Source organism: Rattus norvegicus, chromosome 3 (genome assembly GCF_021556685.1).
Source record: "Rattus norvegicus strain SHRSP/BbbUtx chromosome 3, alternate assembly SHRSP_T2T, whole genome shotgun sequence".
NCBI lineage: Eukaryota > Metazoa > Chordata > Mammalia > Rodentia > Muridae > Rattus > Rattus norvegicus.
Genome location: NC_141536.1, coordinates 124,355,675 through 124,372,096, shown reverse-complemented (window position 1 = coordinate 124,372,096; position 16,422 = coordinate 124,355,675).

The following is a 16,422-nucleotide window of genomic DNA, read 5'->3' as shown; positions in this document are numbered from 1 at the left end:
TTATGAAAACTGCATGTGAAAGGCCTTGACTTTCCCAAGAAAGTTCCAAAATATAATATAGCGGTGGATATTTGTCCAGCAAAGCACAAGCCATGGAATTTCAGGCAGGCAGTTAAAACCTGAGAGAAAACCAACAGCCCCCGCCCACAAAAGAGCAATGGGGGCATCTTTGTCTTCTCATCATTTCTCTCAGTTTCCATTCCTCAAAAGCATTTGGCACTCACCACACCTCTCAAAGATCTTAGGCGAGAATGGCGGAATGCCCTTGAAACTCACGGAAACGTGTCTGTGGTTGTATGAGGTCAGTTCTTGTAAAGTAGAGCCCAAGACGGAGATTCTGATACAAGGGTTGTGCTGAGGGGGACAACTCAGTGGAGAAACCCACAAAGAAACAAGATAAGGGAGAGACCGTTCCTTCATCCTCAACCCAGGTAGCTCTAGAGAGTGTGTGGGTCTCTAAAATAGCAGGGACATATAGTTAAGTACCAGTAGCAGCCTCTGCTTGAATAGCCCTGAGGTGAGTGCCCAGAAAAATGAGGCAGGTCTGCATGGAGAGTTTACAACATCTATCACAGTAAATGTGATCAGTCACATGCAAGGATGGGACATCCTCAAAGACAGTTGATTTTGCTCAATATTGTCACTATAGTCACGTATTGTTATTGTCTCCTGTTGACAAAACTTTGAGGACTTTTTACATCAAGGAGAAATGTGTCTTTAAGGTTAAATAAAATATTTTATTTCAGTCAGTCAATAATGGCACATGCTTCATTAAGATTTTCTAATCTCCTGGACATAAGGGTGGTTTATCTACTTATTATCTCTTTATATAAAAGCCCAGGGGGTTCAGACAGTCCCACTCTCCAGTTTAAAGGATGATTATATAACTTGTCCATCAAATGTGACATCCCTTTAACTTCAAGGGTTGTTTGTGTTGTAGGCATGAACCCTCAGTGGTATGGACTACACAGTTGCTAGAGATGAACAGGAATGGTGGACAGATCTTGCAGCATGTAATTATTATATGACATCATGCACTAACTCAGCTTTTTATCTATTTAAAACATTTATTGAGGTTTCATTCCTGTAAGTCCCTCAGGTTAGGCAATGAACACACCAGATAAGGTCTTTCCTTTATTAGGTCACCGTGTTTGTCTACAATTAGGGCAAGGATGGAGGCAAACCAATAGCAGCAAAATAACTTCTGCAACTGACGGCTTCCAGAGGGAAAACAGATCATAGAATGAAGGAGGCAAGGAGTGAATGGATTCAGTACTTGCTCAGAGGTGGGCACTTGAACAGAGACTAAGGAGACATAGAGGAGCAAGCTGTGTAAGAATCTTACAACTCGGCACCCAGGCACATAGGGACCTATCCTTATAAGAGGTTTGGTAAGTCTAGGAGGAATTTCTTAACCTGCACTGAGATCGGTAAGATAGCAAGTCCTCAGGCATTTGTCTCAACATTGTCCAGTGGATGAAAGTTTTCTTGTGCTGAGTCATAGAATAAGCAAGGGGATTTTTGATATTGAAAGATAGCCCAGTTTTTCAAACTCCAGAAGAACATCAGGTATTTTAACTGAGACATCTTATATGGTAATTATGGGAAATCTTTCTTGCCTTGTTAAAACGTTCTCAAGATTTTAAAAGATATACAGTTGGACTCAACCTTCCTTTGTCCTTGGCAATGTGATAAAGCAGCATTTTTAGAAAAGAATGCAAGTTGGAATTGACCTTGGCTCTACCAAGGGAGAGTTATCAAGGTCACATTTTGTAAGGTTTTCTTTTCTTTTTTTTTTTTTAACTGTAATTGGTGTTAAAATGAATCAAGACATAAGTGGAGACCATGGCTTTCATGTCCCATAGGTTTCTGATGCCAATCTCTTTCCTAGTTGTTAAGCAAATGATGACTTTCCTTGATCCTTTTTTCATCATACTGGAGAAGGAGTCATGTTTAGGAGACTAGACCTTGATCACAAACAACATGTTATAACCATTATTCTCAGAAGAGACCACACCTAAAGAGCATGAGCCTCACAGAAACTGTCAAATGGAACCCAATGGAATGGTTTGAAAAGTGCAGGAAAACTGGATTTTTGGTCTGATATTCTAGGTCACTGTCAAAAATCAAGATTGGAGAACAACTGTCTAAACTATGATAAATTTAACATTTCAAATTAAGAATGAACTGAAATTTAGGTAATATTTAAATTCTTTGTAAAAATTTTTTTTCATATGGTTTTCATTTTAAAAAGATTCCAGACCATCTCCACACACTGTTGCCTGTATCCACTCTTGCCCTACCCACCATGAGAGCCCATGTTTAGTTGAGGAGAAACAACCCACATGTTTCAGATTCTTGGTGTAGTGTCCTTTGGTAAGAGGTTGTTAGTGTCCAAAGAGCCTTCTAGGAATATGTTCTAGCCAGAAAATCATGTATTCCAGCTTATAGTGGCCTCCAAAGTCAGAAAATCTTGGAAGGGCAGACAAGTTCGCATCTTTAGCGCCAGGTATGAACTGTGCTACGGTATCAAATGAATAACTGTCAATCCACAGAAAGCACGCAATGAGAGACGAAACTATGGGAAGGTTTGGCCTCACCATGGTTTTCCATTTCTAGAAGCAACCACTGAAATCCTATAGGGTCTATAAAGTCAGATTCATTTTATGAAGTGAGCTGGGCCAGATGATGTCAGGTTGGCATTGTATGGCTTTGAGCAAGACAGGGTCTTCCAGGAAAGCTTTCAGATTCCTAAACAGAAGAAGCATTCATTTATGAGCAGCTTCACAGTGGGTAGACTTCGACTTCTGGACAGCAAATCAATTGCCAATTTTTGACTGGAACAAGGGATACCAAGATGGCTTGGTGGGGACAAGTGGACAGTGATGCAGCAATGTATGTGAAGGTATAAGTGTGATAACCTTTGTCCCAGGTATATACCAGGGCGCTCTCCTCTCTCTCTCTCTCTCTCTTTCTCTCTCTCTCTCTCTCTCTCTCTCTCTCGCTCTCTCTCTTTCTCTCCCTCTCTCTCTTTCTCTCCCTCTCTCTCTCTTTCTCTCCCTCTCTCCCTCTTCATGTGTGTGTGTGTGTGTGTGTATGTGTGTGTGTCTGTGTGTGTATGTCTGTGTGTGTGTCTGTGTGTGTGTGTGTGTGTGTGGTGTGTGTGTGTGGTCTGTGTGTATGTCTGTGTGTGTAGGCTACTGCTTGGCATTGATTATGATTATCTCTTTCTATCACTCTCTACGTTTTGGAGAGAGGGTAAGAGTCTCTCTCATTTGGGCAGGAGTTCAACAAGTAAGGTAAACTGGCTGACCAGTAAGGCTGGGAGATCCTCCTGTCTCCAACTTCCCAGAACTGAGCTTACAGACTTGTGCTTCCCTACACATCTTTTTGTTTGAGTGCTAGGGATGTGAACTCAGGATTTTATATTTAAATGGCAAGCTTTTTACTAAATAAACTATCTCCTTAATCCTCATACCTTTTTTTCTTTTAAAATTTTAACAATCACCATTTCTTAAAAACCTTTTTCCACTTAATGTATAAAAGATGGATTTTCTTATGGAACCCATATATTTTAAAGATACTTGATGTTTGTAGGAAAGGATAGTCTATACATAGTCTTAAAAAACAATGAATTAGACATGTGTAAATAACCACCAAAATGACCACTAAGAGCTGAAAGCTTGAAACCATAATAGCTTGTGTGTGTGTGTGTGTGTGTGTGTGTGTGTGTGTGTGTCTTATTCAACTTTTGAACCAGAAATGTGCTATATTATTACAATGCCATTTCCTGGAGTATGTAAATGTCCACCCATCCTGAAAAGCTTTTGAGTGCCACTAGACAGGAATAAGATAGCTTTAAAAGCAGGGGTGGAAATGAAACTTCTATTTCAGTAATTGCCCTGTGTACATTTTCCAAAGTGTGAGAGAGAAAACAGTTCGTGATGCTTTTCTTTCAATGAAGCCATAGCCATCTATCAGCAAGATTTTTGTTTCTTTTCTTCCTTCTCTGTTGTGGTTTTTAGCACAGCAATGTTAGTGTCACTGGAAACTGTCTTTGCAACTCAGATCGAAGTTTTAGTGTTGTTGTGCAATAAACTTCTAGTGACCCATCTGCATGTTCAAGACTGAGAAACATGGCTGGAAAACATCTTTGTCTTCACTCTGTGTGCACCCCTTGCCTGGATTGTGTCATTTTTCTCCAGGCTTGACTTGATCTTCCTCTAGTCTGTGTTCAATTCAGCTACCAGAGTAGTCTTTGGGAAAGAGAGAAGGTAGAGAAAACAACAGGAAATAAATTCCCTGGCTCTGTAAGAACATCAGTATGTTAACATATTACATAAAACAAATGCCTTGCAGTCACTTAAGAGTCCTACATGAAGGCCTTCTGCCATGTCTTCTGATCTATTGCTGGCCATATGAGCCTTTCTAGCTAACATATCCAGAACAAGCTTTCCCTGATCACTGGGGTAGAATTTCTTCACTCTTCCAGCCATTTTATTCTGTTTCATTACAAATATCACCCAGCAGGAACTACTCCTGTGTATTATATATTATGCCATTTGTACTGGTCCATAAAATGGTCTAGAATTCAAGATTTTTAAAACTTGAAATGTGTTCCCTCTTGGTTATGGAGAGCACCTAAAATCAAAGTGTCAGTGGTTTGAGAATCTAGAAAGGCTCAAGTTTCTGCTTCCAATATGGCTCCTAATCCAGAGGGGAAGAATTCATTGTGCTTACATGGTAAAAGAGGTGAAAGAACTAACAGGAAATGCCGAGGCTAGTTCCCATCAGGCCTTAAATCAGTGATCCATGACTACCTCTCCAAATGCCTCCAAGTCTTTGTACCACCACAAACCACAGATCAAGTTTCAGAATATGAATTTGGAGGAACATTCTGACTTCAGAAACTACCAAACCTAAATCTATCTCTGGTCACTTTCTACCCAGTTTTTATTTCATTGTTTTTAATGCTTTCTGAACCATAGGAAGTGGCCTTGCTTCTTTATTAATGGGCTGTTACCTACAATGTATAATCTGGAGAACACTTCTTTCTCACTCTATCCACAACTGGAACATCTGAGACTCTACCAAGAATAAATGCACTTCATTCATATTTGTTCAATAAATGAATCAATAATTTTACATGTATATAATCTCTACAAAATTGAGTATTTTATCTTCCTTATTTCTTCCCCCGTTTCCATTCCCTCTCCTTTAAAAAGTATTTGTTATGCATTTAGTCTATCCAAGATCAGGATAACTGGTAGGTAGAAGGATCGAACCTAGTCAATGTTGGGAGAAGGGTGTATACGCAGAAGCAAAAGAGACTGATGTTACCAAATTCTTACTGAGCAAATAAGTGATTTCCCAATAATCCCAGAGGAACATCATAATCTAGAGGCTGAAAGGTTACCATATGCATGGTAATGAGATAATGAATCAAGTAGGAAGAAGAGAGTACTTTGTGTGCAAAGATAGCATATATCTCCAGGCAATCAATATGCAATGTTAAAGGAGCACAAGGAGGAGAAGTAGGGCAGGGAGGAAGTGTTGGGCTGCCAGAAGGGTCAATAGGCTAGAGGAACTATGTAGGTAGGGTAGCAGTTAACTTTGTTTTACTTGAGGGAGTAGCAATTTATGTAAGAGATCTGCTCGAATTATTCATTGCACTGTTCTTTCTCCTCAACAGTGTCTGGGTTTGAATGATAAACCATGTGGTCAATCTCATAGGCTGTCTCATAGGCATCTATCCTCAGCGGCTTACCACAAAGACTTGTGATTAAGAATGATGACTCTGAACCCAGGTTTTCTGGATTTAAGTAATGGTTTCTGTTATTTACATTTTAAATCCTTGGGCAAATCCTGAAACTGAGTCGTTGCTTCCTCATCAGTAAAACAAGCATTCAATAATTATAGTTTCCAAGTCGGGGTTTTAATAAATCAATCTGTAGTGTGGTTTTCTGACATATATAGTAACTATATTGTAAGTGTGTGCTAGTTTATTAGTAGTCTTTTTAATTTTTGTGTTTTTATGTATGTACTGCATTGTTACTTAACTGTGAGGTATCACTTGATAATCCAGTGCTTGTATAAGATATGTAATGGTCAAATCAGGGCTGCAGGATTTTTAATATATGGAGAATAATGGTAGCCTGTGAACGCTATCTGAAATGGTTTATGTAGAATTGTTTTTTGCAAAATAAAAAAATTAGACTATCTTGTTAAATACTGTTGTAGGAGAATGATTAAAGTAGTAAATGCTTATAGACTTCTTTGTGAAGTTTCTGTAAAAAGTGTTCAGTAAATAAAGAAATGAGTACTTAGCATAATCCTCTACTAAAAATAGGAACATTTGCCAAGGCTGTAGCTTTGAATACTTCCTAGCGGTGGTGACCAAGCAGCGATTCAGAATATGAGCATCAACAGAATAAGTATTGCTTAAGAATTTGCAGAAGTAGTAATAATCAGAGTTGAAAGGACCACTCAACCCACTCTCCCAAGTCAAAACCTATATGTCCTGAAATACATCTCACTTAGAGGGCTTGGGCTTCACAAAAGGTTCTAAAATGTATGTGCCCTCCTTAGTGTATTATCAAGAAGGGTTGATCTTCAATGAAGTCCTCCCAGGAAGCCTTAAATTGAACTTCCCAAAACTGAGATATCTCTTCCACAGTTACTGACTCCTATACCCCACAGAGAGAAGGAGGAATATGGGTGTAGAAGATGTGTTCTCCACAGTCCCTTGTCACAGGAGCATGGACCAGGATCACAGAGAGATGCAGGTAGTTAATGGTTCCTGGTATGAACAGAAGAGATTAGTCAGTCACACAAAAACTTGAGTGCAACCACTTTCCCACTGAAATTAAGGAACAGTAAAGATTAACAGGAAATCCCCTCATAGACAGCTGAGGAGCCTAAGCCTTGTGGTAAACTATCAACTACTCAGTAAAGCTGGAATTCTTCACGGTGGAATGTGGCTTGTGTCTGTTTTTGAGAACAGCAGTAGAAAGTTCTAGGTGCTAACCTTCTAGACTATTGTTAGGGGTCAAACTTATACAAAATTATTTGTTGATAACCTTTTGCCTAATTCATAAGTAGACAAGTATTTAAAGCATATGATGTAAATGGAAACTCTTACCTCCATTTATCTCCTCCGTTGATGGCATTGCTCAGTGTAATTGTGGGAAGAACCTGCCCATCTTTCTCCCTCCCTTCCTTTCTCACTCCCACTCTTCCTTTCTCTCCATTCTTCCTTTCCTTCTCTCCCTCTGTTCCTTCTTTTCCTCTTCCTTCTCCTTTGCTACCCCCCCCACACACACACACACTTCTGTTCCTTCTTTCTTTTAATACGGGATCTTTCTTTTTTTTTTTTATTAACTTGAGTATTTCTTATATACATTTCAAGTGTTATTCCCTTTCCCGGTTTCCGGGCAAACATCCCCCTCCCCCCTCCCCTTCCTTATGGGTGTTCCCCTCCCAACCCTCCCCCCATTGCCGCCCTCCCCCCATAGTCTAGTTCACTGGGGGTTCAGTCTTAGCAGGACCCAGGGCTTCCCCTTCCACTGGTGCTCTTACTAGGATATTCATTGCTACCTATGGGGTCAGAGTCCAGGGTCAGTCCATGTATAGTCTTTAGGTAGTGGCTTAGTCCCTGGAAGCTCTGGTTGCTTGGCATTGTTGTACATATGGGGTCTCGAGCCTCTTCAAGCTCTTCCAGTTCTTTCTCTGATTCCTTCAACGGGGGTCCTATTCTCAGTTCAGTGGTTTGCTGCTGGCATTCGCCTCTGTATTTGCTGTATTCTGGCTGTGTCTCTCAGGAGCGATCTACATCCGGCTCCTGTCGGTCTGCACTTCTTTGCTTCATCCATCTTGTCTAATTGGGTGGCTGTATATGTATGGGCCACCTGTGGGGCAGGCTCTGAATGGGTGTTCCTTCAGTCTCTGTTTTAATCTTTGCCTCTCCCTTCTAATACGGGATCTTTCAATGTAGCCTAGGCTAACTTTCAACTTTCTTGTTTCAGACTCCTGAGAGCTGGGATTATAGATGTGAGCTGTCATATCTGAAGAGGATGTAGTTCTCTAAGTCAAAATGTTCTGTAAAACATTTTGGAATAATGGATGATCTTTCTGCTTCATCCTGCATTTTAGTCTCTTCTTCACAAACATTAAGCTTTTACCGAGAATGTTTTGTATTCCTTTAGGTTGCCATGATCTTTTTCCTAGCCACCAACTCCCACAGGCAAACCCACCAACCATGCCTGCCACAGAAGCAAGCAGGCCTGTGAAGCAGGCAGACAAACTTCAGATCTTCATTCTCCCTCCTCTCCTCCAAATGTAATACCCCAAGTCTCATCCCCAGCTCTGTTTTGGTCTTACCTCGTTGTCTGCCCCAATTTCCAGGTGACTAAGCAGATCCTGGTAAAACATCTGCTTACCCTCCTGTTTATGTCTACCTACTCCCAAACTATCCCAATTTCTAAGCATCAACTCCCAATACATAGAAATCCATTTTACCTCGAACACCCAGTGGCCACCCCTAGTGGATCTCATACTAGCAAACTCAACAAAGTACCTGAAAGCTGTGGAACAAAAAGAAGAAACCACACCAAAAACAAGTAGATGGAAAAAAATTATCAAACTCCGTGCTGAAATCAATAACCTGGAAACAAAAACAGGACAACAACATAAAGAAACAATAAAATAAAGAGTTGTGTTGAGAAAGAATGTTCTGGGGGATCAGAACACAGTCGGTAATGGAGGTCCTGGGGTTTCTTGGGTGGGAAGAGTAGGATCTGGGATGATTGCCATGGCTCCCAGTCTCCTGTGTACCCAGATGCCACAGAGGCACTGCTGGGAGTTGAGAGTTGGGGTTTGAGGTCTGTGCTTCCCCTCAGTGCATCTAGGCATGGTGGGTGGGGGAGAGATGGCTGAACCTGGGATATGGTTGTGTGTATGTGCAAAACCCAGTTTGGTTCTGAGTGAGTTTAGAGAGTATGGAGGGGCTGGGAGAGAAAAGGCCTTTCCCAGGAGATTCATGTGCAGCTCTTTACAAGGAAAGCCACCTCCCCAAACCCCACGGTAATCCTTGCTGAAGAGAATGAAGAGACAGTCCTTACTTGTCCAAATTGTTCTATTTGATGGCAGACGTGAATGCATACACCGTACTCAGGGTAAGTCAGGGCTTAAATACTGTGTGTGGGAAGGAATGCCAATGAGGGGAAGCTCACTGGCTAAACACTTGGGGCCCCATCTAGATACCTCAACAGCATAAAGTATTCTAGGTTTTTATGCTACTTGACTGATTGTGATGGTCCCTTCAGCGGGCTGTCATGGTTACATGTTCTAAAACAGGTAGAGCTTGGCAGAGAGCTGACTCCACTCCTGCCATTCTCAATTCTGAGATTCCCCCAGGGGTCTAAGCCTGCTTAGCCTTACCAGTTCTTCCGTCTGGTGGCACAGTCTACTTGCCTCACAGAAAGTCAATAAGATTAACAATATAAGCTTCATACATGCACGTGCGCACGCGCGCGCGCGCGCACGCGCACACACACACACACACACACACACACACACACACACACACACGAAGGCATTCTAAATATAATCCCCAAATAATGGACAGCATCCTAACTGGACATCTTCTGTTACCAAATAAAGCTACTTGTACTAGGAATGGATTTTATGTAATTGAGTGTTTGGCCAAAAGGGTCCAAACAACCTAACTGCTTCAAGACTATATGTTGCTCTTTACAAACTGACATGATGTTGCTGAAGAGAACACCACACAAATCATTAAACAGTGAAACATTGATGCTGTGCCTACATAGAGCCTTCGCCTGTACATTCTAGCATCTTTGGTACAGGAAGGTATCCCGCACGTGGTACCAAAGGTGAAATGTAAACACCAATTCAACTGCAAACCCTTTTAACTATGATGGTATCCTTCCTGCAAGATACACTAGTGCAATGGTGACACAAACATTGTGGGAGCAACCAACCAATATCTGATGGGAGTTGAGGCTCACTCTATGAGATGGAACTCATACCAGACACGACATGGGTGACCAAGAACCTGAGACTAGACAGCCCCAGGGACCTAGTAGAAACCAAAATTCTGTTCTGCTGAAAGAACACAGCAATAAAATGACTCTTAATTTCAGTCTGCTTCACTCATAGCTGCTAAACCATCATCAAAGAAACTTCCTCCTGCAGCAGATGGGAACAAATATAGATACCAATAGGCAGATATTATGTAGAGAGTGAGAGATCTTGGAACACTAAGCCCTAAACAGGATGTCTCCATCGAATCCCTCCCCTCAGGATTCAGATAACCCCAAGGAAGAGGAGACCAAAAGAGGGTAAGAGTCAGAGATAATGGAGAAGAAGGTCCTGAAAATCAACAGAATCAAGCACATATAAATGCACAGAACCTGAGGCAGTGGGCAGAGGGTCTGCCCACATCTATACCAGACGCAGCCCTAGAGCTACAAGAGAAGTAGACTCATGCCCATTCTTAAACCAGAAGTTAGTTCCAACTGGTAATCACGCACAAATGAAAATTTACATTTCTCTAAAGGAGTCTCACTGGGGAAACAAACTACTCTTAAGGGAGGCTGCGTACCCAGCAGTAGATGACCAACAGAAAAGGAACTCAAGAGAATCTTTTGAAATTTCCTTGTCTCATTGTGTCCTATCAGGGATTTTTTTTTAGTCTCATTTTTATTATTATTTTATTTATATTTTTTCTATTGACCCTATCCTATGGTATATATTATACCTTTCAGTTTACTGTTTTTCTGGGATGTGTGAGTGTATGAATGAGCAGGTCTCTGCGTTTATAGCTCTTTGTTGTGCCTTTTTCTCAGTTCATCTTTGTTTTATCGTATTCGAATATGTTAGTTTTATTTTATCCTATTACATCTTATTTTATTATTATCCTTTACAGGCCTGTTTGTCTTCTAATGAGATCAGATGGAAAGGGGGGTGGGGAGGAACTGGGAGGAGTAGAAGGAGGGGAAACTAATCAGAATATATTGTGTGATTTTTAAAAAATCTATTTTCGATATAAGGAAGAAGCATTGTTTTAGGATTCAAAAGAACTCAACCACAAAGCTTCAAAATTGTAAAACTTTTCTTTTCTGGCTGCTGAGAATGTTTATAGTTGTTAAGCAAAATATATTAAGCTAAGATAAAATAAAACAAAAATTATGTGAGTTGGAAATACCATTGAGAGAAAATACTAATATAAAGGTTAGGAGGTGAGCAGCCTCCCTACCTTTTTAATAATAACTTGTAAAACCTGTGGTTCAATAAATGTTTGCTGATAACCCTCTGTGTAAAAGGCATAAATGCTGGAACATAAACTTGTATGAGGGACATGTCTTCTCCTTGTCATTTTGGTTGTGAGCCAATTCTTTAACAGCTGAGCCATCTCTGTAGTACAGGTCGCTATTAAAACCCGGCTTTGTTAGGTCTCATCTGGCTGAAGCGAGGTTGAGAAGTGAAGGAACAAAATGTTCTGACTGAAGCAACTCTCTGAGGCTGCAAAGAAGTTAGAGGCAGAAAAGCTTGGAGATTGGAGAAAAATAGGACTCTATAAAAGTATGAGCAGGTTCCAAACAGTTCCAAGAAATGAAGATGATCAAAGAGATTTTGGGTTAGTCAGACATGTTGCCTCAGTCACTTTGTAACAGAGGAGAGAGCCTGTGGCTCCTTCACTTCAAATTCAGGTCCATCCTGTAGCCACCACTCACAAGTTAAGTGAGCAGGGACTCCAACTTCTCACTGCCTTCATCATTCGAGAAGGCAATAGAAAATTTTAATGTATGTCCATACATACATACCTGCATGCATACATATATACACACGCATATACATCTTAACTTGTAGCCCAAGTATAATAGAGTAATTGCTTGCCTAGAGTTCTGCAATGATACCATTGACTGAATATGAGCTTATGACTCTGGAGATCAGCCAGCATTTTTCTCTATGAAGTAAGCTTTATATTGGCTAGTAAACACGGTGTAACACAGAAAGCCTTTGTTATCGTATCTACCTCACTGCTTTGAGATCAAGGAGAAAGTAAGACACTCAGTAAGGAAGGCGTGCGTTGACTGGCTTCCATGCATCAAGAGCAGCGCTGTGCACTGAGGACATGAGAATCACAGTTACACTTCACTTCAATTGAATCACACTTTCGAATCCCAAAGAAAACAATTAATTCCACCTCACAGTGCCAGGGAAGCATTTGGAAAGAGCTGGTGATGTTCTGCCAGGTCCTTAGAAGATAAGTAGGTGTAAGAAGAGATAAGGAATCCCTGGGCGCCAAAGGCCAGTGCGAAGATATTTGGCTTCATCTGAAAGTCGTGAGACAATGAGTAAAGCAGGAAAATGATGTCTTGCGATTTTTTTTCATGTGTCTAGGCCCACATTCATTTGCAAATGCAGTTTTATGAGGTGCATGTTCAAGTTTCCTACCTATTTCCCTATTTGGGTTATTTGTTTTCATTCCTTTTTGGTTTATAGGAGATTATATATATACATATATATGTATATATATGGTAGGAATACATAGAAATAGATACAAATAGAAATGTAAAAGTCTTGTAACATCGGAGTTCTCTTTTACTTAGACATTTATTCATTTACTCATGGCCTAATGCATACTGGGAAAGTCTTCTATCTCTAAACTATATCCTTAGGCTTTTTCTTTTTCAATAGTGTCTCTTGAAAGATAAGGGAATCTTAATATACCACCATCAATTTATCAATATTTCTCCTTATGGTAACCATTTAGGGGTTTGAAAAAACTTAAAACCAAGTTTTCATGAGTATACATTCACAGTTGCCCAAGGTTGGGGGTGACTCAGACGTCCATCAAGAGTAGAAACTAATACAGATGAAGTAAGCATAATTGAATACACAGTCTATGATTCCATGTTTTTAACGTTCCAAGGGTTGCAGGTCAGGACAATTACTATCCCTGTGAATTACTAGTTGAAAGCAATATTGATGGCTGTGTTCTGCTCTAGGACATGCTACTCTCTTCATTGGTGTGTGAGCTTTGTAAGTAAATAGTTCCTCTTTGTCTATCTTACACTTCATTTAAAATTTTATTAAAAGTACTAGGGCAATGAAGCAATAACAGTATCCAAATAGTTAGTTGAGAGAAACAAAAATGTTTCACATTTCAAGATTTTGGTACTCATCACTTAGGAGAATTCTAAAATGTTTTAGAAATCTGGCTCTAGGAAGACTAATTTTCTGTGAGGAGGACAGATCTCAGGGGTAAGAGCAGTAGCAGGGATTTGAATCTACAATTGTGCAAGCAAGAGAAAAAGAGGCCTGGCTGGAGGCAGAGTCAATGAGTAGAAATTACCTAGCGATTTGCAGCTGATTGTTGCTTTAAAATCCATTCAGCAGTGTCATAAGGACCAGAAGCACCTGCTGAAAGTGTGGGGGGCAAGGACCTACAAGTCTTTGACAGATGTTGAGTTTTCAAACAATGATAGACCCTGATAAACAAACCTCTCTCCTGGATTTATTCAGTAGGAGCATTTTGGTCTGGATCTTGTCTTGGATGTTAGGAGCGAGTGCTCATACAAATCCACATAAGGATTAGTTGAAAGTTATAGAACTCACACGATACTGTTTGAACCCATTTTTTTTCCTTTCCTTGTCTCCCTGCCCTGCCATGAACACAGCTCATCTTGCTGGGTGGTTTCTATTTGTCTCCTTAATTCCCTCTTCTGTCTACACACTCGTTAAGAGAAAGAGTCATTCCTGTCAGTGCAAACGGAGAGCTCTGGAAAGCAGGGAAGAATTCAGGTAGGCGGCATGTTCCAAGACAGATCTTGGCCAAAACTCCAGGCTCAGCCAATGCTTCAAAGTCTCCCATGAGCACAGAGTGAGGACCACATGGGTGTCACCTCCAACAGTCAGGAAGGGGTGAGGCAAACACCTTGCTGTCATCAGGGTACCTTCATTATCCTCACCAGCAAATAATGATTGGGTATCTCGGGCTGAACCACCCACTCAATTGCATGCTTCATAGGAAGGGCAGGAAGGAAACATGAACTCTACCCCACTGCTCACAGTGAAATGATGATCAAAAGAACTAACACGTACCCCCCACTGCATCCTGCCCCAGGCTCTGTGAAGGCAAGTTCTGCCTGGAGGAGATTTCTTAAAGGAAAAGGAGGTAGTATGAAACCACTTTAACCCAGTCTCCTTGAGAGCAGAACCATAAGCCAGGAAGAAGCAAGGATTTTCAAGCCTACAAGAGTTTGGCTTTCTCATCTTTTAAGACCTCTCTTTGAACCTAATAATATCTTCATCCCCTACACATGAACACACACACACACACACACACACACACACACACACACACACGAATAAATGAAGATTTACTCTATACTTCTTTAATGATTTTTTATGTCTGTGTTTCCCCAGCAAAAATAGCCACGATTATTTTCATAGGTTTCCTGGGTGACCCTTGCCTAGAAAGTCACAATATCAAGATCAAATTCAGTATCATCCCCTTGTGTGTGTGTGTGTGCGGGAGGGTTATGGGGGGATTAATTGACATTGGCTCAAAGCGCAGCTTCTCTGTGTCTTTTCTGAAGAAGTATGGTCTATGGACTCCACTGCTCAGCCTGAAGGTTGCCCATATCTTTTGGATGGAAATGTCATTACATTATTACAGGAAAAAGCATCCTCTTAACCCCCGTCTCCCACTGACCTGAAATAATTTTTTGAATCTAAATCAGACCACACACTTCTAGTCCCAGCCCTTCTCCAGGAGAAGAGTGTCTCAGATCAAATTTAGTCTACAAAGTCTTCAAAACAGAATGGCATACAGTTCATTCCTGGGACAACAAATTTTCTATTTCTTGATCAGACCCATAAAGGCTACCAATTACTTACTGAACATTTAAATGAGTCACATCTTGGAAGCAAGCTTTGAAGTGATGCATGTCTGACCTTCAACCAGTAGAGTTGACCACCACAGTCCTCTCATGAAATATAACAAACTAAAACCTTTTCAGTTAGCTTATCCCTTCATTGGTCCTGGAATTGGAGAAAGGCATTTTTACTGTACTAAATCACTCACATATATAAGGTCAGTATGACCCAACACAATCTCATGTTTTCTTTATCTTTAAGTTATGCACAATTAATACACTATTCTAAATTACACGTGCCCTTTGACATACACGATCAGTACTATACTAAATTGGGACATTGCTTTAAGTTGATGCTCTAGCAAGCTCTACTAAGTTCTATTCCATGAGAAGCAAAGGATCTATTGCACAAAATCTTTGAAAGGGGAACAAAACAGTAAATGTTAACTAGCTTGTTGAATTATATTTATAGAAACATGCTTATTAGATGTCCCATAAAGACAAATTAAAAGTGTATGGAAGTATAAGAGATAATGCCTTACACACTTTTGAGAGAGAAAGAAAACACAGGAACTTCTCTGCTTTCCTCCATAGGAACTTCAGGATACACTACGTCTTAGAACCAATTGGTATTTAAATGAGTTTACCTCCTATCTCTTTCAGAGACAGAGGACTGTAACCCATCCATGGAAAACTTGTTCTGTGCCTACCTGCCAATGCCTCCAAGGAAGCCAAATTCATATTCATCATCTTAATTCATTCCCAAAGTCCTATTGGAAACCTTCAGTGAATGTGAAAGGAAAGAGAATAACATATTATAAGAGAAATTTCCCAGACAGCCAAAATTGTACCCAGCAAGAACTTTGGGATTGATAGTATCTTGGGTGCTGAAAACCCTATCTATTTGGTATTAACATGCTTATGTCATACCATACATCAAAATTTATTCATAAGGTTTATATTTCACCACAGGCCTGTATTTTTTTAACACACAGATCTCAACAACATGGAGTCCATGGTTTCTGGTTCCTATATACCAATGGTTATGGTCCCTTGGTCATCACAACTCCTAGTCTGGTACTCAAGACTCTTCTTCCAAGCAAAAGCTTAGATGAAGCAAAAACTACAACTACTTATGACAATTGCCCTCCTGAAAGTTCCAGTGGCAAGATCTCAACCATTATTATTACAGAACTGTTCAAAGATCAATTCTTCTTTCCATTCTATCTCAGTAATGGAGGCAAAAGTGGATCCTAAGACAGCTTCACTTGGTAGTCTGTCTGGACACAGGGTCTTGCTATGTAGCTGAGGGTAATCTTCAACATATTCTCCTGACTTACTTCTTTGAGTACTAAGATTACTGATATGTACCCCCCATGCCTACCTAGAAGATCATTTGTTGATTAAAAAAAAGAAGAGGAGGGAAAGAGGAGAGTAAGGGTATGTCTCCTTTGGAATCTAGCTTCATTCGGATCCAACAGAGAGCGCTGGGGCCTTGATTACACCACAGACTTAC